Here is a 25507-nt window from a genome sequence, read left to right as displayed (position 1 = left end):
TCTTTTATTAAAAACGAAAAAAAAATTTAATATTTCAAATATTTTTTATTATTTGCAAGAGGTCACATCCTAAAACTGTGGTGTATAGGGTACCTCCACATGTGTAAACTTGGAGCCTCAATGTAGTCTCACTGGTTTCAGAAGGGGAAGAATCAAACTCTCTCTGACTGCTCTTATTTTTTATGTTGTAGATACAGTTGGTTTTTTTGAAATATTTTTTAGACAACCTTGACAAAAACCATCATAAGCTCACAAGTGAGGGCCTATGTAGGGGTAACTCATCAGCACCAAACCTCTAGTATGGCTCAGTCCTGACACCAGCTTAGTGGTAATGCCTGCATGCTGGTGGCTCAGAGAATGAGGATGTGGTTCCAGACTCCTGAGATTTCCAGTCTCTTCCTCTTATTCCTGAGGTCAGTAGCTTATACAGGTCTGATTTGCAAAGTATCTTTTCTCTCTTTCTCTCCTTAAGGTTGGCCTGCCTGGTCAGGAAAGTGAAGTGCACAGCAAGATAAAAATTTAGGAAAATTTCCTAACTCAGGTGCAGAGTTCTACTTCAGTAACACGTACAAAGAGCTAAGGTGACCCCTTTATGCCCCTGTGAAGTTACATGATAGTTCTCCTAATTTTATATTGTGGTTTTGGAAGGTACGAAGATCATGTTTCTTTTTCTGTACTGCTTCTTTTTTTGCTTTCTACTGTGAAGATCACAGTTTATCATGGGAGGAGTTGATTTTCATTACTCTTGGTGTTTCAGATGGAGAAAAAAATATTTTAGGTCACTTTACCAAGATAGTGTTAAGAAAAGGTAGTTGTTTTGCAGAGCAAGGAAATAACTCTTGTGAGTACTCTTGTAGCAATTGCTGCACAAATTTGAATTGCACATCAGACACAGTACAAATATTAGCTTTCAAATACATGCAACTTAATAAACGATAAGTAAAATTACTGTAGAAATATGCATTATTATAAATATGCCACCAAACCCTATTTTTAGTTTTACTTGAAGCCTCAAGGATATACAAATTCCATTTAAGTGATATGAAAGTCTCTGACTTCCAGAGGCAGCAGTCACAGGCAGTATATAAGAGGACTCAGTATATTAGGAAAATATACCTAATAGTTTAAACAGGAAAAAATGAAGACTAAGATGAGACTCACTGTTTTCCAGCAGTTATGGCTATGCCTCTATGCACTGCTGGGTTGGTTGTCTGCTCGTCTGAATTCCTCCAGCCTCCACAGAACACTTTCTATGAGTTCATTCTATGGGACTCATTAATGGCTATTTTTCTAAGGGCCTTGGATGTTGTCTTTTTTTTTACGCTCCCTCAAGAGCAGAGATGAGTGAGAGTGATGCCAAGGTCTGAGCTTCCCTCTATGCTGTTTTGTCACTGTCCAGCCTGCCTTGCTGACTCCCCTCTGATGCATGGGCGATACACTCATTATCCATTTTGGCTGGTAGGCAGGCAGGCATTCAGCTATTCCTTCAGAAATTAATTTGCCCAGTGGACTATGCTTCCAGAACAAGAATACCGTGATGAAATCCAAATGACCACACTGCTAACTTTGAAAACATCAGGGCTAGCAGTCAGCCCTTGCGAAGCAAGTTGGTAGCCTCAACACATTTCTCGAGGGTAAATATTTATATACCCAAAATACCATACAAAATTGGCATACTTTTGAGGCTCAGGATGAAGGGGCTGGGACTATCCTCTCTTCCTGTAATTGTGGAGTTGCAGTTTGCTTCTGCTCCCCACTTGCTTACCTGCCTTTATGCAGAGGGATGGGAAATGGTTTAAACCATGGAGCACTTAGCCCCACAGTGTCTATCAGAGAAATTTCCTACAATAGTGATGTTACATTTATGAACTGATTCCTGCTTGCATTCTCCCTGAAAGATACAAATTTTTACTTGATCTTACCTACTTGAAAAATTCTGCAAAACAATTTTTTGTGGTTGAGCAGGAAAGTGACTGAGATTCAAGAATTCATAGGATTATTATCTAAAAAAAAAATTATTATTGGGATTTATTTCCTTTCTTATTTTCTTTTATTGTTTTTCTTTTGCCATGGGTTATTAAGTGTGACTGCATTCCCTATTCTTAATTGTCCCCTTGGAAATATTTATTCAAACTATATTTTCAGTCACCTAGCCTAAGTCCAGAGTAACTCCAGTGAGTTCAGAGGAAGAAGACCAGATTTTGGTACAACTAAGAAGAAAATTAGACTTAGGCTTCTGTATACTGTTCCACTGTCTACAGAAAAGTTATTAGTAAAATACAAGTTGAAGTTCTCCGAGATTTTTTTCATAAATTAATATCCCAACAAGACTAGCCAGTTAAAAAACCAACCAACCAACCAACAAACCAAACTCCCCAAAAATAAAAAAAAATAACCCCCCCAAAACAACAACAAAAACTAAACCAAACCAAAACCCCCCGAGAATCTATCCCAGTTTATTTTCCTGCCTCTGTTAATCTCTTTTCTCTGAATGTTTCTCTTTTTTTTTATTTTCAGTCCTAAATAACAGCAACTTGCCAACAGCGTGGACTTGATTTAAAACTAACAATGACAGTCTAAGCCCCCCTGAAAAAGGGTTAACCATAGAGTGCACACTAAAGTATCTGCTTAAAAAAATAAGTCTTTAAATCATTTTATGTTTAAGAGAATTTCTTTTCACCCTTCCCCCTTTAATAAAAAAAAAAGAAAAAATGAGACCATCTTAGCTGTAAGAGCAAGTTTATTCAGGTGGTATGAATCAGACAGGGCTCACTGATGCAAACTATAGCCTCAGAAAGCACAGCAGGCTCTGAGCCTCACAGGGCTGCCCCACGAAAAGAAGCATAACAAAAACCAGAGAAGAACAGACCTGCAGTAATCTCCTTGCCCTGGCTAGAAAACAGGGGTGAAGGAAAGCTGCCCTCTCATTATGGTTTTGGTCTCAAGGTTAGAATTAGACCCTTAGGGTAAGCAGCTGTCAATTAGAGATAACTCCAACCAATGCTGTCTGAAATCTTGGACTTATCTCCTAGCAACTTCCCTTCTTTCAGGACAGCAACCCTCAGCTCTGCCTTCAGCTCAAGAGTCATCCTGAAGACAGTGAAATAACCTTTTCAATTTGGGCAGATGCATAAAAAATCCAGCTTCCAGAGCCTGCATGAGGCCCGCATGACATTTGACTGAAGCTGGATTTTAAACTAGGTTGATTATATATTTGCTTTGTTTTCTGTGTTGCAGATGTTGAGGTGATTTTGCTGAAAGAATGTTCTCAGATAATGCTTACAAATTCAGTGAGTTTTAGGCACATGGTGGTTTGCTGAGAGAGACACAGGGTTATCATGTTCGTGCATCTGCTGGTGCATCTCTCCTTCCCACTGCCTTTTACACCAGGAGAAATTTGCCAAGAGTGGTGAATGAGGAGTGGCCATGGTTACAGCAGCAGCTCTGGAGTCCTCTCTGGCATGGTAGGGTGTGCAGAGCAACAACAAGCATAAATCCTATTAAGAAGACCAAGAGGTTATGCATAATTTTTGCAGGGATCATGACTGAATTTGAGGGGGAAATTTAAAAGACTCCAAAAGGCACCTCTACCTCAATTTTCAGGGTTTGTCATTCATTAGATTTTATTTTAGATCCATAGCATTCCTTTTTCTAACCAGGTGAAGGGTCTAAAAGGAGACAGCGAGAAGAGGATCAGGGAGAGGAGGAGCAGGGAAAGAGAAAAGGAGTGCTCACAGAAAAATAAGGGGGGGACAAACACAAGGCAAGGACGAAGCTCATCTTTGATTCAGTTGAGGTCTGTATTCACAAAGAGATCACTCAGAAATTTTGTACAAATGGCAGGAGCAGAATGTGAGCGCAATGAGAGGCCTAATGCAGGCACTTGTCCTGTAATCAAAGATTCAGCTCAACATGAGTCCTTTGTGAGACAACAGCATCATTCTCCACCCGGGCTAACCCCTGAATGCAGAGCAGCTCTCTCAAGCAAGGCAGGCAGGATGAGCTTCGCATTTCTTTGTCCTCTTTGGAAAATATGATCTTTTTTTTTTTTTCCTATTCCTCATTTGCCTCTCTTCTAAAGAAAACATTTTTTGATATGCCTGTAGTGAGCCAGAGGATGTTTGCGTGAGTGGAAGCGCTCTCAGGGTGAGGAGAGAAGCAGATGGGCTGACATGGTGGAGCGAGGGCAGCTCCAGCCTGCGTTTGGGGAGAGTGTGCAGAAAAATGGCTGACATCTCCCTGCTGGCGAATGCATGATGGGCGTCCTCCTCTGCGTAAGCACAATTCCCCCTTCCTCAGACTTTAGCAGCCCTACATAGATGAAACGTACAGGGATTCCTTTTTTTCATTCTTAAAGGCATTGGGCAGTAGAATTTCTCAATCTTTTAAAACATTTTTATTAAAAAAATATTTTCCGACTTTGTTAAAATGAAACAGAGAATTTCAGTTTGGGTAAATAGACTTTTTCAGTTGGGTTGCATTAGAAATCCCTTTTTGAGTTGCAAACAGTGTTTCTTTAGATATATTTTTAATGTCACTGTAGAAAATTATGTTTAGAAAATATAAAGTAATATTTATCTGAATCCTGGTACTTTTGCTCAGTCTGAATATTACCTGATGTGGTGGGTGTAATCTATTTTTTTTCAGAATTTGGCTCTTGAAAACGGGAAACAACATGTAGAAAGTAAGTAAGATTTACAATCCTTAAAGCTTTACACAGAAACAATACAAAGAAACACAATTAAAGAATTGCCACTCAGAAAGTGAATACAAAACTAAGCATCCCGGTTGAACATTTTGTCATTCTGGAGTTACAGCCATATGCAGCAGCGTAAACTAACATGCCATTGTGGCAGGGACACAGGTCCCAAATTCTTAGGAATCCCATTAATTTGCTTTCTTGAATTGTTAAGTGCTTATCTCTATAGAGAACTGACTGCTACCTCTAGCATTGCTAAAGGTGTTTGTTCAAAAGGCTACTCAGCAATGGGTCAAGCCTACATTCCTCACTGATATCAGAGGGAGTCTTGGAAGCAAAACGCAGAGTGTTTAAAGTGTTAAAGAGTGTTAAATTTCAGATAGACTTATTTTAGACACAAATATTGTATGAAATAATCAGAAATGTCAATATTATTATTTTAGCATACAATGTAAAGTTTAAAATATTTCTGAACACCCAGTGATGAAGTAAAAACGGAAAACATAGTTTCAAATAATAGACTTCTTGGTATAAAATTAAATGTAAAAGATAGAAAATATTACTGGTAAGGTAATACTATTGTTAATTTAACTGAAAATATATTTGCAATATCTGTTTGATGCATAGCATCATCTTTTTTCTTGATTCTCCAAGACATTGTTGCGATTCACCAGAGCTCTGTATATGTGTGACTGTGTGTATGTGTATATTTGTCTGGGCATATATCCCTCAGGTACTTTGCAGCTGAAGATTTTGGAAACCTAAATTGTGTGTTTTTCTGTCTGGTTGTGTATGCAATTGAATTTACCTACCTTTTCATATCCCATATATCCAAAACACGGTGAAAGTCTAGTTGCACAGTTACAACGTAAGGCTTTATCAGATTATTATTTAATATATTTATTTTATACTTGTGAAAAATGGGAAAATATAAACCCCCAACAGATTCTTTTGTCTTTTTTTTTTCATATGGCATATGTATGTTTTCAATTTTCTATTATAAATTTGTGACATTATATAGGATTGCAAAAAGTTTTGCATTTTCAAACTAGGCCTGACTTTAATTCTGGGCATGATGTAATCATTACCATACCCCTTCTTGGGGAATCAAACCAGCAAGAGCCCTGCAGCTCTGTGGCCCTGCCAGGCTGCCCTGGGATCCGCTCTCAGAGCTCCCAGTGTGATTCAGCACTCTACTCCTATTCAGAGACAGAATAAGAATGTGCTTAAGTGCTTTGTGCTTTGAAAACATGCTTAAATGCTTTGTTGAATTGGGAGCTAATTAAATGACTGAAAGTTCAAACTTAATATCTCAGTGTAAGGAATGTGTGAATTTTCCCACAGGAAAGAATAACATGCTCTGAAAATATGGCTAAAAATAATTTGGTTTCTTCCTTGGGTTTGGTTTGTTCTGTTGTATTTGTTGGTGGGGGTTTTTCTTCCCTTTTCATTAGGCAATAGAGTATAATTAATTTTCAGGGCTTTTCCTTCAAAATAATTTAAAATATTCTTTAAAACGTGAACAAGAAAAATTGTAAACACAATAAAAATTCGTATTTTTGCTGAATTAACTTTGTAGTTGAAGCTAGGTTTTATTTCCGAAATCTAGAAAATTCTACTTTGTTGGGTTTTTTTAAAATTTCTCTTTTCACAAATGTTAATTTTTAGTTGGTTTTGTGTTTTTTGTTTTTTTTTTCTCTAAGTGCCTCACAGAAGGTTGGCAAAGTTCCAGAATAACAGCTGGAAGTGAGAAGGAATGAAAAAGTATATCACAGAAATTCAAATGAGAAATACGATATACATTTTTAATGGGTATGGTTATCATTCATTTGAACAAATTATAAATGAGGGATTGTTTTTTAGATTGCCAGATGTCTTCAGCTCAGCACTGGATGCCTTTCCAATAGACAAATACAAGCGATTAACTTCACAGAATGTCTGTGAGTTGAAATTCAGACAAAGATAAAATGGTACATTCTGGCCCTCAGAACTCAAAGCATTGGAGATGGGGACCCTGGACATAAGCTCATTTGCAGTACACGTGAAAAAGGTACTTCATTTCATGTCCTGAAGAACGACAAATTTTTTTTTAATGTGTTTTTTTTTTTCTCTCTGTTGGCTATGTTCAAGAAACCATATACATAACATCAGAAAGGATGACTTAAGATCAGATCTATTGACATAATTAACTTATTTGCAAACAGTTTAATGTATTTTTGTCTGAACCTGCCTTCTTGCACACACCAAAACTACCCTTATTCAACTCCTTGTGAATTAGGGTGTACAGCAAATAAAGGAACAATCATCTAGTCCAAACATATTTGCATTCTTAATATGGTGCACACATTCAGGCAAGTGGCAATTTGCATGAGGACCATGAGCCAAATTCAGTTCTGACAGTAGTAGGCATAACTTTATTCAAACCAGACAAGCAGCAGGCATTTACAAGGGGCAAGAATAGGTGCTCTGTGTTTGCTGCATGTCCATGCTCCAGCATAATGCATTGCTGTTGCTCAAAACTTCACATTTTTCTTAGACCAGAGGTTATCAAAACCAGGTGCAAGTTTCATCTACAAGTTTGGATATGTATGCAGTAGCTGGCAAGATATACGTCTTGCTTTTACACCTAGATTTCAGTGTGAATAATAATCATACTTTAAAAAATTATTCTTTCTACAGGCTTTCATAACTGGAATTAGATGAGAAGCATTATGCCAGGATGCCTCTGGTCACCCTCAAAGCATCCTTGTAAATTCAGTCACAAACATAAGCAACTTCATTCTGTCCAAAGTATTAGCATTTTTTTAAGTGCTCGTTTTCCAAGTATTCTTACTAATACTTTAATGACTGTTGTATACCCCAGTGCTGTGGAGCTGACTGATGTGTCTTGCTGTGTTTCAGCGAATGTTGTGAGGAATCTACAGCAATTAGCTGCTCATGCCTCTACTTTCCTGTTTTGTGCCTTCCCTTTCATGTATCAGATGTTTGTAAGTTTTCCATTAGACATTTCCTGCTTCTAATAGATGTTTGTGAGGCTTTTGCTTTGAGCTATCAGGGCTCCAATTTGTGCTGAGATGTTTGGTTTTGTTTTAGGGCTGAGAGGTCTTTGTACTCCTTTCTTCCTAGAAAACATTATAATCTGGAAAAAATAAATAAATTGTACTTTGCAAAAAGTGAATATGACTCCTTCATCTAAATGGCATGGTTTGCACATGTGTCTTTTGTCAGCAGATCACTCCTAAAATAAAAGCACTTAAACTACAGTTTCTGCCAACTTATCAGACACCAAATGGTGACAACATATATGTATTGTAGCTCCTAAAGGCAGCTTTGTACTTCAGTGTTTTCATCTTCTTTGCCCTGCTTTTTTTCTCTCTTTTTAATTTGAAACAGTGACTGATTTCTTTTTCTTTTTCCACCAGCTTCATGTGCTGTACACTACAAGTAAGTAGTTTTAGCTGCTTTTGAAAAAAGAAAATACTTCTTAAAAAGTGTTTCAAATGAGTGTTACCCAATGTGAAGTGGCTGTCAAAATTAACAGGAAAGACATAATTGATTCCCTAGGAGTCATACATGAAAACTAGCTTAAATTTTACAAAACCACTTCTGACGTGTTTAAATGCTTAAATAAATGTGGTGCTGATCTTTTAATCCCCTCTTCCATGTTTTAACAGTGGAGCAGTGTACCCAGGCACCAAGGCAGCCCCAGCCTCTCGGAGAGTGTTTTTGCAGCCAGACACTATCTGCCATCCCTCCATTCACATGGTACCAAGGTTTCTGGATATGTATTTTGCTTATCGAGTCACCAAACCAATGCAGCATCAAAGGAAGCTGTCAATTCACAGCACGTCACCCACGCTTTGAACTTAGGAACTAGTCAAACCTTTTGGAGTTTTATTTATTAAGGTCAAAACTGGGTTTGAATTGTCAATGAGGGCAGGGGAGTGGTGAGGGGAGCGAAGGATGGCTGCTGACTCAAGAAACCTGCTGGGACTTTGTGGCCCACTGCTAGGCAACAGCCCATCCCCACCACAGCAAACATACGACCACAAAATGAATGACCTCATCTACAAATCAGCTATTTGATATGCAGATCGGACTGCTGGCCTCTGCCATAACACAGCACTGCACGGACAGCAGGTGCAGTAGGAACAAGTACATGGCCTCTTCACGTTTTAAAAGGCAGGGCTAGCTTGTGCTCACCCACTCCTTCTGGCCCTTTGCAATTCCTGAAGCTCTATTGCCTTCATTTTTTATTTAGACCCTCCATTTAAAGAAAACATGGCGACTCCTTTCTGCTCCCCTCCGTGCCCAGCCTCAGGCCCAGAGAGGAAGGGGCAGGGCTAAGAAACTGCGCCAGCAGCCTTTATGATTCCTCAAGCATTTGAACACACAACCTGAAAAAACAAAGGGCATTTTAGGAAGGAATCGTGATTTCTGAGGTTTTTGCCTTCTCAGATGTCATATCCTTGCAAATTACTATCAAAGTGTGGGGTCTTGTTGTTTCTTTTTCAAAATGGAGATGCTCTTTGTGCAGACAGTGCGTGTGGAAGACGGCATTTCTCCCTGTGCATGCATACTCTCCTTTAATTGCATGGAGAGCGCTGTTTGCATCCTACAGTAAGTGAACTACAAGCAGTTTTGAGGACAGACTCACAAAAAAATAAACATACCATTTTGAAACAGAATTAAAGTATTTTTCAGCTATGTGTTAAAAAGAATAAAGAGCTGCTGCTACTCTGGACTATGAAACAGCACTAAGCCTCTTAGTGGGCCTCAAAGAGCAATAAAACACAGTGTAATATAATTTGTATTGTCTGTGGTTGCAGGTTATGTCCTGAAAGCTGTAAACTATTACAGCTTTATAGCTATGCTGCTGGTATTAACTAAATGAAAGGGCGATTTGTTCTAAAACTGTAGTTTGTATGATAGTGAATCTTAAATTCATCAGGACCAATTGATGAAAGAGGAGATAAAAATACTGTGGAGCCAATAGAGACAAAGCCCTAATGCAAACAAAACAAAAGTTTGGTGTGGTGCCTGACCCCTTCAAGCTTCTGCCTCATACTTCTGGGGGGCAGAATTGATCATCCCTGAGACTACAGGGTATATTCAGCTGATGGGGCTGAAGGAAGCCTTGGGCTGCTTATTACAGGAAGCTATGAAAAAATAGATATTTACATTGTTGTGTCTAGATCATTCTGGCACTCTAAAGAAAGATTCTGAATTTGCTGAACCATAAGAGCTCCTTCTTTTTACTCCTTTAAGAGAGTTTTTGTTGAAAAATGCACCTTTGAATGGTAAAGACAGTGATTTAAGGAGCCAATCTTACAACACCATGTCTTTCGCCTGAAGGCTGTGAAAATGTTTAGGTTTTTGTCTGAAACCCTGGAATTTCCTGTTAAAGAGAAATTGTTTTTTTCTGCTTGTACCCAGTTACAATGCTTTAGCTTGATTCAGGCTTAAATTTAAACATAGATGAAATGTGTGTCGTTATACTTGCTCAAGCCTACGAATTATTTGTTAGATAATTCTGCAGCTGGTTCCTTGCAACCTTCAGCTTCTGCATAAGCCATTAGTTTCTGGTAAAGAGGATAGGGTCTGGCTGGTCACAGAATCCCTCACTATGAACTTCTGTCAGGTTTATGCGGGACAAACACTTTTAATTCTAGTTCAGAATACACATCAAGTTAAAGCACTCAAATATTTGCTTAAAACTGACTAATCTGCAAGTTATTTTTACTAAAAACTCACAGGAATGGTCACAGTGAATGAATGCTAATAAGAAGGATGCAAAAGGAAATGGGACTGGACACTGAAAAGGAATGATGATGACACAATTGCCCCATTTTCTTTCAAACAAGTTTTGCTGCTAGAATACGTTTGGATGTCTGACTTTCAAACCAATGCCTCAAGGTCCCCAAAATGTTGTCTTCAGGGCCTGGTTCGGTACAGAGCCATAGTGCTACCAGTCTCCACATTTGTCCCCTGCCTGACAGAGAGCAAAGCCAGCAATTCAAAACAGTATGTGGTTTGATACCAGGGAGTTAGAAGAGGTTCTTGATGACTGAGCAGGCCAAAAAGAGGACACAGACCTGCCCTCCTGATGTAGTGCAGGTGAGCAGCAAGCAATGGAAGTGGGGAGGGGGACTGTCCCCTCTCCTCTTGCAGCTCTGCAGTATTGGTACAGTTCTGTGAGATTATGGTGGTGCACCTGCCTTCTTCTGTTTCTCTGAGGACAACCCATGTAGCTTACCTGGGAGAGTGTGGGCCATTGTAGGCATTCTCAGTGCCTCTTATCCAGGAGGTTGATGCACATTTTGTTACTCAGGGAGATATATATGGGAAAATTGACTGGCAAAGTCTGTTTTCTTAAAGTGGGGTCCCAAAAAAGTCCTCAAATCTGTAAACTTCCATGTGCTTTAAAGTCCTTAAACAATCTCTGTTGCAACTTCTCAGATATTTGGCTAGATGGCTACTTGAATGTATTTTAAGTTTTGAAAGTATTTGCTGTTGAGAGCATTAACCTCCATGCTCTGTTGGTGACCATACAGCAGTGCAGGGCTGGGTAGCTGAGGAGCCCCTCCAGGACTCCAGCATGTGCTGACACCCCTGAAGTCTTGGGGTATATCCCAGACATCTTTCACTCCCAGCTATGGCTCAGCTTGCTAATAGCTGCTCCACAGAGAGCATCCTATGTCTGGCACAGGTGCAAATATATCACAGAAGCATGGAAAAGTTTGGGTTGGAATGGACCTTAAACATCATCTAGTTCCAACCCCCCGCCATGAGGAGGGACACCTTACACTGGACCAGTTTGCTGAAAGCCCCATCCAGCCTGCCCTTGAACATCTCCTGGGATAGGAGGATATCATTAATTCCTACATTTGTAAGGACATACCATAAGACAGGAAGATTTCCAGCTGAAGGCAATTTGTTCTGAGTGATAAACATTAGAAAACTTTTGACTGCTGTAAACACAGGACTTTCTTGTTGTGGTATTAATAGCAAAGAAATGTCAAGAAGCCAGAGTGGGTGACAGAGAGCACAGTCTTGGTGAGAGCTGGATGTGACCATCCATCCAGTCCTGGGGCTGGCAGGGCTCGGTGGCACATCTGCAGGCTTTCCCACTACCCAGTGCCAGAGAATGATCTAAAGCGTTTTCACATAATATTTGAATGAGGTTTTAAATAAAGATGCCAACAGTGTGTACAGATCACAAAAGGCAAAGCTGCTGGTATGCAAGCAATTTGGGATGAGCACTGGATGTTTGGATGGACTGCTTGGGTGACAGCTAGCAACTGAAGAGTGATTTCTGAGCCAGCTTAGTGACATCTGTTCAAATTTCTTTCGGAGTGCAGGCTTCCCTCCCCTGTGACAAGGCCAGGCACATTCCTTCTGTCCTGCCTGACAGCACAGAAGTGGTGGTGGCTGCTGCTGTCCCTGACCCGGGGCCCCGCAGGGGCAGTCTACTGGTGTGAAGCTGCTGCTAGGACAATGTGAAAGGGTGAGATTATTCTGATATGCAAACAGGGAGCCCGCCTTGAAGTCAGGGAGAAGAACAAGGGTGCTAGTGGAAGGAGGACAACAGATCCCAGTGTTAAGACTGCTCTTGCTGAATTCATCCCACTAAAGAACAAAGAGAGGAGAGCCTTGCAAGAATTTGATCCATCAAGAAAGGCTGTTACAGTGTTAACCCCTTCATGGTGAGACACTTGGGATGTAACTTAACTGGAATGTCAGTGGAAGTGGCAGATTGCTACACTTTACAGGTGAGCAATGCCACAGGCTCTGCAAAGGGATCATTGGCTCTAATATATTGGCCTCTGCTTTTGCACTTGATTTTTTGAGGGGAGGTGTTAAAGAAAAATTGGCAGGCCTGTGGCATTGAAAGAGTTATTACAAACCAGAGGATAAAATGTCAATGATGCCTGATGCAGAGAAATGTGCAGCATTAGCAGATATGTGCTGCTGATCTAGTAGCTGCTAGCCCGCTCTGTTTCACAATGTGATATTTCTGGGTTTCAGTAACCAGCCCCATAGGAGGTCTTCCTTGATACTTTTAATCAAATAGTGGCATTTGGCTCCTGGTCAAAGAAAGGAAGCAAGAAGAGCTGCTGGCCTTCAGGAAAGGTTTGGGTAGGAATTGCATCGGAGCTGGCAAGCATGCAAAGTCAGCGCACAGGCTCCACCTGCACTGTACTGGTAGGATGTGTTAGCCTTTTTGTGCCAAGGCAGCCCTTCCACACATTTTCTAATCCCACTAGAGGAGATAGATTGCATTCAGGAAAGACATAATTTCCATATCCTTTGAATGTGATTGTGTGAGGCCAAGTACCATGTCTTCTACTGTGTCTATAGGTCTCCATTCAGAAAAACAGCAGCGTTTCACGGTTCCCCTGTGCTCACCCTCCCCTGGCTGCTCTCCCCGCCTGCAGATACTCTGCTGACAGTTCCATCCTTTCTAGCCAATACATTCGGGACACCGCAGCCACGGTCCTGGCTTGTTTCTGCAGTCCCAGGATCACTGGAGCCCATCCCAGCACAACTCACAGCCAAAATTTTTGGTGGTGTAGTTGTACTGAGTTTTACCAGTGGAGTGTGACTTTGAGATTAGAAATTACTGGACTGTAAATGCCTTGCACCATCGTCTGCACTCATCCACCGTGATATTCCTGCTGCTTGTGTCATCCCTGTTTCTAATTCTGAACTATAAAGGTCACTCCAAGGCTCCATCTGTGCTGGATGTGATTTGCTGCTATTGCAATAGTTTTTGCAAGTACATAGCACTGACACCCCATGCTGGTAAACGTCAGGTTTATATCAGCAAGAAACCTCCCCAAGTGAATAAACACATTAAGGGAACATCTAAATTTACACCGGAGGTTTTGCCAATCACCCCCTGACAAAGGGGGGTTGTGTGCGTGCGTGCGTGTGTGTGTGTGTGTGTGTGTGTGTGTGTGTGTGTGTGCTTCTCTTTCACTTCATTCTCACACACAAAACTTTCAAGAATAAACTAAATTTAAGCTGTAGCTGAATAATTGTAGACAGCAATACAAAAATTTGCTCCTAGGCCTGAAAGTACTTGAATTTATTTTTGTGATGCTCCTTCTGCAGATTATATTGCCCTTTTTTTCTCTTTTTTTTTTTCCCCTTCCCCCAGGAAGACCCATATAGTAACACTTTAACAGAGGAAATTCACTCTGCCTCTGCTTTCCAGCTTGGTGTATATTTAAATAATTGCTACATTATAAAAAGCTAAATTGCATTCCCACCAGTTGTCCCTCAGACCAAACCTTCAAGGATATGCTAAACAATGACTGCAACAACAGTAAACTCAAAAGGCCTTGAGATCCCTTCAAAGATAAGATGTCTTGCTGTTTCACTTCCATACCCAGGCACTTTCATGCAGATTAGCAAACAGCATGCATACAGCCCGCATAGGCAGAGCAATGCTTGGAGTGGGGTTAGTTTGGCCCTCTGCGAATGTAGGGAAGGAAAACGTAAAAATCGAAAGATAATGCTCCAGTGCTGAGCCAGGGTAACTCAGCTGGGACCAGGAGTGCTGAGCGGGATACGCTGTGTCGCCCATGACCTGGCAGCCATTAGAGTTTCACATATTCCCCCCTCGGCCACAAATCACCAGACAGCTGCTCTTCTCCACATGTCACCTTGTGTCCTGCACAGCTCTGACCTATGACTTTCCCACGGCTGGTGGCTCTGGTCCGGGATAGTCCAGTGTGTGGGCAGGAAGAGAGGTAGACAGCGGGGTACAGGCATAGGAGGCAGGCGGGGGAGGGCAAGTAGAAGGGCAGGCAGAGGGGGCAGGTAGCACAGGCAGCAGGGGTTGCAGGGCAGGAAAGGGGGCTGACAGGGGGCCAGAGAGCGGGGACAGGGAGAGCGCACAGGCAGAGGGGGAAGGTAGGGGGTTCAGGCAGCAGGGTACAGGCAGAGGAGCAGGCAGCGAGACAGGCAGTGGCCCCTCGCTGGTTGACGGCAGATGGGGAGGGCAGGAGCCGGGATTAGCGAGTCCTCCTCACCTCCCCACCCCTTCCCCGGCCCCAGCTGGCTGTTTAAAAAGAAAGCCATAAACCCATTAGTACAAAGACAAATGAATCTCATACCCTGAGGCATTCCTTCATTCAGAACTGGCCTTAACCACTTTTCCAGCCTCCCTCTCTTAAACCCCACTGTCTTTTGGGTTTTCTTCTATAATAGCAGAGTTTGCCAAAATGCTTGACCATACAGCAGTTAGGAGGTTTTTAGTAAAATTCTATAACCTCACTTTGCATATGTGCAGGTATATATTCATATATGCACGTGTATAAATCCCTACCAGCATGTATATGTCCAAATATATGCTCAGATATGTCTTCCACATTATTTATATAGATACTTTTTTTTAATTCAGTGTAAGTTAGGTATATATAGTGTCGATTAACATTGGAAACTGGATGTATGCTATAGCTAAATTTAATGTTATATGATTTTATGTGTCCTTGATTTTACATTAATGCTAAACACATGTGAGCCTGTGGATCTGCAGCCAATGTGAATTATTTCTCTTTGCAGCTATGCAGGATGTAGAAAATGATGTGGCAATACTGTAGTAACTACAGGGGACTTACCACAGCAGAATGGTGGGAAGTGCTCAGAGGAAATGACAAGTGAAAATATAAATAAGGTTTTATGGAGGTTTTTGTTTGTTTATGTGTTTGTTTGTTTTCCGATAAAAGAAACTGCCCTAGATATAGATGAGACAGTACAGAGGAAACTACTCTGTAAATTATATAAATAGTAATCCATTTAAAAGATGCAAATAAAGTTTTTTAAAAATGAATTCAGCTAAATTAAATATGGCTGAATAATACTTCAGATGTTCTGGAACTGTACATATTTGAATGTGTAACTGAACTGCTAAGATAAATGCTAAGGGACACTGCTTAAGTCTCTTGCTTTTTAACTTTCTGTCATGATCAACTACTTCCTATTCAGCTGTAATTTGCAATTTCCTGCCGTTGATTATATACATATATGTATATAATCGTGTTAACTAGCCCATAGTTTAAAAATGTGTATTTAAACTGAGTGGAAGAGTTAAGTATCTTTTATATTAATTTGATCTGACTTCTTCTTGGCAACTCACATCTTTTCCCACTGTTTTTATCACCTTTTGATTTTTCAGAGTTTTTCTTGGAGTGCTTTACTTTCCACATGTAAATAACATTATGTTCTGCATGTGGCAGAGAGTATTCTTGAATCACACATGGGACTTTCAACCAAAATTGTATGGATTACAGTTTAAAATACTTTTAAAGTAGTAGGCCTATTTAGCATACTCTGACCACTGAAGCTGAGCAGTCATTGGCATGACTGCACAGTCCATCCCTTCAGAAAAGGCAGCAGAACCAAGTGTTAATGCTTGATAGTGACTGGTTAGGTTTTATGAATATGGCTATCTACTCCATTAAAATCAGGTGCAGCCATAAAAACTTCTTTAAATCACAGCTCTTTCTTAATCAAGGCTCACATCATAGTCATTGAAGTTATAGATTAGTAAAGATTTTACCCTTAAGTCAAAATCCTTGTATTTGGTTTACGTAACTTATAAAATTCTGGCAGGGCAAGGACACATTATTCTCCTATGTTAAACCTATCCAAAGGTAGATTAAATTAGTTTTGCTTTATGTCATGTTACTTGTCATGAATAATCCTGCAGTCAGAGGTGACAGACACGTGACATAACGCATTTAGCATGACTGGAGGCTTTTCAATCAGCTGGTGCACAAAGAGGTACAAATGCTGTTGAGGTTAAAGAGTTCTCTGAGTAAGGATATGATTTGCCAATACAGTTAAGTTATCTAGAAGTCTAAGTTTTGATGAAAGACTTCTAAATCTCTTCTGTGTTTTGGAAAATTTGACCTATATCCCTTAATCTTCTATGGATGTCTCCAGCTGCATGTTTGAAGCAGAGGACATGCCAAGTTGATTATGTTTTCTAAAACAACCTAACTTTTCAATGTGAAAGAAGCCAAAGAGGGCAGTGCAGCACAAGGCGACAAGCTTCAAGCCTCAGAATAGTCACAGATTAGCAAAAAATGCTTTTGTAAACAGCATTTTGCAGAGACCTCAGCTGTTAATTGTTATTGTAATGCACCACATTTTAATTGAGTTAATTGGCACAAAATGTTTGTCTCTATTGACTGAGATAAAATGTTAAAAGTCCTTTGATGGCAATTGGAATTACAGTAGGCAACCTTGACAATAGAAGTCAATGTTTTACAATGTGTTGCTGTTTAGACGTGTTTGTTTGGAGGATGAAGCATAATGTTGCTTATCTCCGAGGTATCCATTTTGCCTTGGGAAACAGTGTCCCAAAGCACTACTGCAGATTTTTTTTGTGTTCCAGCTGACCGTATAGAGAAGTGAAGGACAGGCCGTCTCAGGTTAATTCCACTGCTGCAGGGAAGGCCTATTTCAAACTCTTAGCAGAGGCCAAGGCTTTCACAAGAACACTCTGGGCTTGGTTTTGCCTATCACTCATAGCTGTGTGCCTGCACACCCTCTCCAAGAGACAAACTTGGGGAGGCAGCACGATGGTCAGTAAACAACCAGGTCCATCCCTTAGCAGACAGCCAGGTCCATCCCTCAGAAGATACAGTTCCATCCCTCCTCTTGCTGCTAAGACATTGTCGTGTGGTACTGGGAAACCACCAAAGAGACATGAGAGAGGAAAATAAAAAAAAAGGAGTTCACACAGTGGGATCCAGAACTGAGTCCCAAGGCCAAATGGGAATTTAGGCAGAGGCCATGAGGCACTGCCTGGATCCTAAGTCTCAGTGCTGATGAGACAAGTTCTACTGCTCTCTTTGGAGGAGTACGATGCCTTCTAGCTCCCAGACTTCTTCCACTGTGGTTGAAAGAAGTCGTTATGGTCATTTTAGCTCAGTTCCTATGTGTGCACCCAGTGAAGGCTCTCAAGTGAAAAATAAGCCAAATCAGTCTTCAGCAAAGACCAGGGCAGCTCCTGATCCTCTGCAGAAGCATGTTCCTGAATGGTGAAGTGAAGAACCAGGTGGTTGTTACCAGTGTTTAGTCATGCCTGAGTGCAGATGCCACCCCACTGGATCAGACCAGCACCTGCAGGCAGGGAGGGGATGACGTATGCTAAGAGCAGGTAAGGTCAAATCTCCTTCTCCTCCTCCTCAAGAGAGAACTCAAAGCTGGTGGTGCCCACTGCCACTGGTGATTACACACATCCTCTGCTGACAGCAGGCAACTGCACCAAGTCTGGGAAACTCAAGCCAAAATGTAGCTGTGCCTTTCCCTTTTTATTATGGTATATCATTTTATCAGCCAGGGAGGTTCGGTTCTCTTCAAAGTTATTGTTATAATTTAACTTCCAGGAACACAGTACACGACTTTGCTTAGACGGAAGCTTCTCAGCAGCACTTTGGTATCGGAGAGCGCTGGAACACAGCCACAGGTCAGAAAACGCTGCCCAGGAAAGAGGATGATGAAAGTACCGACACTTTTGTTTAAACAATTTGCCTTCCTTTTCCCCTCGAGGAATAGTTTATAAATCGTATACCTGTCAAAGCGGTGCCAACACACTAGTTAGACAAATTTCTATTTTTGACATGAGCATGTGTTTGGCTGCAGTTCCAATAGCTGGCTGGAGCTACCTGATTATGCGATACATCCAGACAGAGCATCTCTGCATTCCATTGACCACTGACTGTGACTGGGCAGGCCACCCATTCAAACTGGAAGTGCTGAGGCCTGATTCTTAGTCCCTTGTTAATTAAGCATTAGGAAACAGCTGAAGTTTGGTTTTTTGGGGTTTTGGGATCTTTTATTTTTTTTCTGCTGCTGACAGTTCGCAAAAATTCTTCCAGCAGACTGGAGGGAAGGAGTGGACCTGAGCAATATAGTGAGGCTGAGGTTCCTGCAAGCAACAAGCACAAAATGGGTCTATGTGGCTAGACAGTCCAATTCCTCTTACTGATGGTGAGAGATGGAGAAGCTCTGAGGTTACTCTCATTATATTTTTTTTTTGGAGTAGTGCTTTTCATTACATATGTTTCACATAGTCCGTCTAAGGTCAGGTCTGTTGGTTCACACACTACCATCTTTCAAGAGCAGAAGGAAATAAACAGAAAGTTGCCAGAAAGCCATCAAAACTCAATTTTCAGGAAACAAAATCCACATAAAATGTTTTCATAAGTTTGTCTGAATCACTTACATCTCTTCTGTCTCTTATTCATTATTATACCCTAGTTGAACTTTTTTGAAAGAGGCACCTGGTGACATACTTCTTTGTGTTAGCTGGTGTAGCATCCAATAAATGAAGTGTTTTAGTAAGCAGAGTGCCTACCAGGCCATCAGTAGTAAATCCACAAAGGGTTAATGAAGCCTGAAACTACAGTCACTTTTGCGTGATGGTCTCTCTGCAAACACTTCAAAGGAGACATCTCTGTGGTGTGAGCTACAAAGAAACCACTGCAATGGAGACAATGATCTACATCGGGGGAGCAGGGGCAAGCTTGGAAATGATGGTGGGAGCAAAAACAGGGTGGAACACCAGGATTTCTGTTTTAACATGATTTGGGGTTTTAGCCTCTTTCCTTCTACAAAACTCTGTCCTCCCACAACTATCTAATGTGGAGAACTTTATCTGGGGAACAAACTTGTTAATTCTTGCTTTTAAGTTTGATTCACATGTTTATCTGTCCCTTGGAAAAGGTCTGGTCTTCTTTCAGGGTTTGTGGGTTTTGGTGGTTTTTATGTCTTTGAGTTAAGATGGAATAATTTTTCCACCAGCAGAGTAAATGGCAGTTCCATAGGCAGTTGCCTGGGATGCTTGTGCTTTGAAGTTACTCAGAGAAATAAGATGTGTGATACAATTGGCTTTCACTCATATTATAGGATACTATGAAAGTGCAAAAGGATGGGTCTGCATGACCTGATCAGTTGTAAAAGTCAGTGCAGATACAAGCTCAGCTTCTTATACAGCTTATTCATTGGCTGTTTTCAACTATTCTTCTCTTCACCAATACTTTGTATGTGGACTATAAACAGTATTGCTTGCTTTTTATTTATTTTTTTTTTAGTAGCCTGTGTTGCTACATGATTGTAATGATTCCTTATTGCACATTACTGCAGAGGGAAAAGGTTTACATGCAGCTAATTGTACAGGAATTTCCAAGAAGCTTTGCAAAAATTAAATTAATCAGACATCATAGCAGGACAGTTACTTGAGAGTATTTGAATGTTAAAGGTTACCACAGAAAACAGAAGAGCAGTCAGATAACTGGGTGAACTTGCATTGGCAAAGGGAGGTGAGAGAAAGAAGGGATGGTTTTGCAAATATGTAACAGGAACATGCAACAGAGAAAATATGTTAAATTGTTAAAAAAAGGAGGAGATAAGATTTTGTCAGTTGAGACTTAGAGCATTTTTGTGTATTTATAAAGCAGGTTCTGACCTCAGACAAAGGTCTTTTCAAAATCTCACCTATCTGCATCTTTATTTATCTAAATACCCTTCACAAAAGGACCCAAAGTCATGTGGATTTAAAACCACCTCAAGTCTATAATAAAGAATGATGATAGATGGCAGAAAAATGAGCTGTGGCAGGTAGATGTACTGTGACCAGAGGGACTGGTCTGTTCTTGTTTTGCATCCACATTAATTAGCAAGAAGTGGGAGTAAACAGCATCTTAATAGAGAAATATTACAAAGGGACTTTGAGAAATTGTAGGGATTAATTAGATAATCTTCATAAGACATTTAAAATATGAGTACTTCTTTGTATCCTTTCACTTAATTAAACTTTTATTTCATCTAACAAAAGCTCACTAGAAAGAACTGGTATTTTTATCAATCAAATAAGAGTGCAAAAATTTAATTTATGCCTTTTTTTTTCTTTCATTTTCAATGTACATAGCGGATGTGTCTCTGTGGGTATATGTTTGTGTGTATATACGTGCATATAGGAGAGTAATAAAATATGTGTGGAAGTATATGCACTCACACAATAACCATACTGGGAGAGAATTAGGAACAGTATTCTTAAAAAAAAAGTTTCCGTCCTCTCTTTTTTATATTCACAGGTGCAGTAAGAGAGTTGAAGAATGGACATGTGCAAGTGAAAACACTTTCCACTTTACAGTGCTCACTCCTCTTTATTAGAATCAGTATAGGAAAGAAAAAAATAAAAATCTATTGTTCACTTTCACTTTGATCATCATACCTATCATTTTACACACCACATGCTTTCCTCTTCCAAGGGCATATATTGCATTTATTCTGCAGCTGCAGTATATTGATTTTGGACTGCTGACTTCAGTGCAGATGAGTGACAAACTAAATAAGCTGCTGGGTGACAGATAAGTAACCATGTTTAATCTCTTCACTCCGAAATGAAATCCTGTAACTCATTTCAACAAATTTGGTTTCAATAATTCTGGTACTCAGTCAAGAGAATACAACCATATTAATACTTTTTCTTGTTAAAGACCAGTAGTAGAATAGAAGCTTTCGCATAATGTTGCAGTTTTGCATTCTACCTCTACCAAAGCATACACAGGATTGTTCCAGATTTACACTAACACATCTCTGTAATTCCAGCTGATAATTTTAATTAGGTGTAAATATTCATCTGCATTTCTTTTGCATTGTATTTTTTGTTCAGTAACTGAGTAGATTATTAGTCCTCTTTCACAGCTGTAGTGTTTCTAATTCTTCATCCACTGAACGAACAACAGACTGCTCAGCTTCCTAATACAGTACTCTGAGTTTAAAATATAGATGTCAGACAGACTTTCTTGAATAAATTATTATTATTATTAACAATAATAATAGTTGTTGTTTTGTTGCTGTTGCTGTTATCATTACTTTATATATTTTCTATAAATATAATTATTATATCATTATATATAATTTTTTAAAAATTTTGTATTATTATTTTCTTAGGTCTCCTAGCAATAAGAATAACCCAGTTACTTGTAAGTAGTCTTAAACAGTGTGAGGTTTACAACATACATGGTGAAACCTAGAGTCAGTAAAAAGTGAGTTTTTTTAAGTGCTAGCTACAATACTTAATCCAAAACCTCATTGAGAGGAAAGCATTGTAAGACTGGAAAGTTCTCTTTCTTGGTACAGCTGGGCAACACACCAAGTCCTTACAAACTGTAACATAACACAATGGTACCGAGTGAATATTGTGACATACATATTCCAAGGTAACTGAGAGCAAAATATATTCCATAACATCACTGCTCATGCAAGGTCATGTATTGCAAACCATTAGACCGGTTGAAGCCAGGCTGAGTCTGCAGGGGAGGTGTGACTGCAATGGGACCAGGCAGACTCAAGCTCATTTTTTCCCAACTGTGACGGCACCAGGGAAGTCCTCCAACAACCTGACATCTCTGATGCAACAGAATTATTGCTGTCAAAAGCTGGACTGACTGAAGCACAGACTAGAGATACCCATAGGCTCTGGCCTCGCCCCTGAGTTACAGCAAAGGAACACTATTGCCAGCTGAACTGTTTTTAGTGAAGAGGAACAACCATAGGTCTCTTGCTTGAAGGTGTTTGTATAAAGAGCCATTTGAAATGCCTTTTAAAACATGATAACAGTTTTGGAGCATTGCTGAGATCTTTCATACAGAAATTCAGTATAAGAATAAAATTACCTAAGAAAATAAAAATTTCCACCCGTAATTTGGAATAAGAATACGTACAGTCCAATAATGTGGCTGACACCTGACCAAATAGGATGGGGTGCAAGGAGAAAATGTATGCTTCTGAATGACTTTGTCAACAAAATCCAGCAAAATGGGATTTAAAAAATGGTAGACAAACAGTAATTAACCAGGGTTTTTTCCCACTTTATGTGCTAATGGGTAAGCAAGTTTCAGCACAGAAGAGCTGTTTGAAAACTTCTCACTAGGCAAATGTGTAGGGTTTTTAACATTTTCTGGTTAGGCAGAATATCAGTTGTCTAAGCCGAGGCAATGGCAAGCAGTTTAAAAAATGATCAAGCATTCCAATAACTTCTGGGTAAGCTTGAGTTTGTTCCTAAAAAAAGACACTCTGATAACAGCACAGTTTGGACAATTAAAATACAGTAAAGTTCACAGCAGAGGTGACTGGCTGTTTGAAAAGTGCTGCAGCACACAATTTATGACATCCTTTATTTTAACACTGCTCAATATATCCTGTAAAGGCTTTAATGTGCTTAAACCAGTTTATTCCTTTGTTAATGGTCTGTGATTGCAATCAGGTATGCCCTATAGACAGCTTCACACTTCCGTGTGAAGTATTATTTGATAAAAAACCTAATCAATAAATCTAATTTCTTCTCTTGCCAGATACAGTTACATAATGTGTTTCAAATTTGGGCCTGGATCAGTTTCCTGGAATACTGAATAACCTGTGAGAATTCGTAAGCTTCATACTAAGTTGGCATTCAAAATCACTATGACTGGACTCTAGGCCTTGCTTGGTAAAAAGAAAATAGGACTGTCCTTGAAACAATCTCATCTTTCCTCAAGTTTTTAAGGATAATTGAAAAGATTATAGAACTGAATGAGGAAAGCAAATGTAATGCAGAGTGTAGCTTTCAGAGTTTCCTTTCTAACCATGGGTTTTATATGACATCATATATTATAGAGCTACAGAAAAATAATCCAAATAAATACTATGTTTTGGTCTAAGATTGAGTGACTACTAGAAGGTGGATAGTTGGATAGCACTTTATTTCAAAGAGTATGGATTATGACAAAATTTTTCTTTCAAAAATACTACTGTAAATCTTACAAATCTTCCAAACTTTGGGGAAACAGATTAGCCCGAATCTTCATAGAATAGATACCTTGCAGAAATGAGAGCTGCTAAAAAATGAAAATTCCTTCCAATGGGAGTTGCTTCTTTCAATAAATGTGTTGAATGGAAATCAACCCTTTAGACTCATCTTCTGATGACTATTGCATCTCTTCTGCATCATGAGATCTTCTATAAATTGCATTTCACTTTTCTTTCCAGATGAATGACAGGAGTCATGCTGGCAGAGGACTGTGACACCACATTTCGAGTCCAGCCATAAGGATTTCAAGCACTACCCAAGGGAAACATGGGATTCCTCATTTTTAGCACATACATTTCGGTCTGTACTTGTAGTTTTTTCTAGCGACTACCTACTGTAAAAATACAGAAATAGTCTTCTGGCCAGACAGATTGGCTGCTGGCAATCCCTGGGGGTTCCAGTGCTGGCAGCCCACATTGGGCTGCCTCAAGGCAGTACCTGGGGAATGCAGGCACCTCAGTTCTGATGGAGGGATTAGACTTCTTAAAATTAGATATTTTATCAGCTCACCCGAGAAAGAAATAGAAATAAATATCAGAAAAGGGTGATGTATCTTACACTTAAATAGGTACCTCAGACAGCTTGGATTAGTGAATGTCCAGGGAAGCCTGTTCGATCTTAGCTGGCTTTCAGAGGAATTCAGCCTGGAGTTAAGTAATTTTTAATCTTTCCATGTAGGCAAGACCTCAATCATCTATCTTAATCTTCATTCAAACAATCAGCACATAGGGAAATGCTGAAAGTGACTTTTTTGAAATTGTGGTGGTGGTAGTTGTAGCAGCAGGAGTAGTAGTAATTGTTGCTATAATTGTTAAAGGTACATTGTTGCAGGGTATTGCCGTTGTAATCTCATACAGGGATTAACACCCAAGTCCATAAAAGATGAACAAAATGCATCACTGCTGTGCCTAGGGCTAAAGAAAACATGTGTCTGTGGTACTATTTGAAGAGTTCTGTGCTTTGCATTTTGACATTGTTCAAATGAGGGTTTATTGTGAGGTTAATTGTGAAGTAAAGAATCATCAAGACTAACACTCAGTTAGAACCACATTTCAACCAGAAGTGTTCAGCAGATCAGTGTGTCTTCAACACACAGTAGAAACCCACGTCCAGGGCATGTAACTGAAGTGGGGAACCCTACACAAAGCTGTTTCCATCTGTGAGCTTAGTAGCTGGCTGGAAGTTTGAGGGCCTTGAAGGTTATTCCCAATGGAGGAAGTTATTGATGCTACTCTGTCAACAAAAATATACACAGTTCTGTTCTCTTCAAAAACATACAGTTTCAAAAAACTAGGGACCATTTCCTTGCCAAAGGTTAAAACCTCTTTTCTCAGAACCCTCCAAAGACTCTTGCAGGGTCCTTCTTTGGAGTAATGTTATTGGGAATAATCAGGAAATCTTAGTGATTCCTCTGCAGGCTATTTCTGAGCTGAGACTTACAGCTTGACTTTTATCTCTTGCATACACATATTTACACACACACACACACACACACACACACACACACACACAACTATTCATCGTGCTGAAGAGTGAAAATCCCAGGGAAGTACAGTATATTTTATTCTGCCTGAGGTAAAGGTCTGAGCCAATACTTTAGGTTTGGAAAATATTGTTATTTCATTCACCTGCATCCATAAAAGGACTTAGTGGAACTTAAATGAAAGGTAGTGAAGAGTCTTTCAATAAGATTTTAGCCATTCTATAGCAATATTAAACGTATTTCTTCATAGCAGTCTTCAGAGGCCATTCGAGTGGAACGACTCATCATTTTGGACTATATTTGCTCCTACATCTTTTTCAGAAGACAAACTGCACTTTTGGGTGATGAATGCTTGCTTATTAGAGTGAAACGGTGCTGTAAAGCTCTAGCAGCTAGCTGCTTAAATATCACACGGGGATGGAATTTTTCTAGATGAAAGCCTGAGATTTTC

The 25507-nt window shown here is 39.9% G+C and overlaps 1 long non-coding RNA gene across 2 annotated transcripts; it reads left to right on the top strand.

Annotated features, from left to right (window-relative positions):
* Positions 1-1519: 1519 nt before the first annotated feature.
* On the top strand, positions 1520-7872 carry LOC116784547. Of its 2 annotated transcripts, XR_004356124.1 has the most exons (5): positions 1520-1634; positions 4107-4274; positions 4648-4684; positions 6563-6749; positions 7379-7872. It is a non-coding gene; the product is annotated as an uncharacterized LOC116784547 (long non-coding RNA). The 2 variants fall into 2 exon arrangements; XR_004356123.1 differs by lacking the exon at positions 1520-1634 and having other exon boundaries at positions 3991-4274.
* Positions 7873-25507: the final 17635 nt, after the last annotated feature.

The sequence above is a fragment of the Chiroxiphia lanceolata genome, chromosome 3, assembly GCF_009829145.1.
Source record: "Chiroxiphia lanceolata isolate bChiLan1 chromosome 3, bChiLan1.pri, whole genome shotgun sequence".
In the NCBI taxonomy this organism is placed as follows: domain Eukaryota; kingdom Metazoa; phylum Chordata; class Aves; order Passeriformes; family Pipridae; genus Chiroxiphia; species Chiroxiphia lanceolata.
The sequence above is the reverse complement of the archived record's forward strand: the minus strand, read 5'-3'. Positions and strand labels throughout refer to the sequence as shown.